Raw genomic sequence first — 711 nt, 5'->3', positions numbered from 1 at the left:
GTCCTTCACTGGGGCCACCAGGAGATGAGGCTGAAGAAGTGAGCAGGGTGAGCTCTTGAAGCGTCTTGAGTGGTACATGAAGGGATATGAGCATCGTCATGTGGGCACTGAGGAGCCATGGATGGTTTCAGAGATGGAAAGACCTCTGACTGTGATTGGGTCTACATTGGGTCAGACAACGTGTGGATCCGAGCAGAAGAGAAGCAAGGAGAGGACAGTTTGAGAAGTACTCAAAGAAAGATGTTTATAAATCAGAGTGTGTCCAACGGAGAAGATCAGGATGCGGGTTCAAAGAGCAACTGAGAACTTTTAGACTACGGAAGAGATGACCTAAGAATACAGCACACTTCTCCAGAATCCTTCTTTTTTTTGCTATCATTTTTAATTTTTAATAAAATAGATATTTGATTAGAAGCACGTTCATCCACTCATCACTGATAAAATTCTAGAAATATTTTTATAAAAGTTTCATATTTGATTGAGAATGGACTTCATGAGAACGTTATTTCTACATGTACAGATTTCCCACCCAACCCCACCCCACTCCCATTATCATCTTGAGAATTGAAAAATATAGAAAAGTACAAAAAATAAGACAAGGTATCCATAGACCATAATCCAGAATTAACCACTATATTTATATATTTACTTACAGAAGTTTTCATTTTTAAGAGAAAAGGATGTATATATATATAAAGCTGAAGCCCTCTT

The sequence above is a fragment of the Chrysochloris asiatica genome, unplaced genomic scaffold (assembly GCF_000296735.1).
Source record: "Chrysochloris asiatica unplaced genomic scaffold, ChrAsi1.0 scaffold00090, whole genome shotgun sequence".
NCBI lineage: Eukaryota > Metazoa > Chordata > Mammalia > Afrosoricida > Chrysochloridae > Chrysochloris > Chrysochloris asiatica.
The sequence above is the reverse complement of the archived record's forward strand: the minus strand, read 5'-3'. Positions refer to the sequence as shown.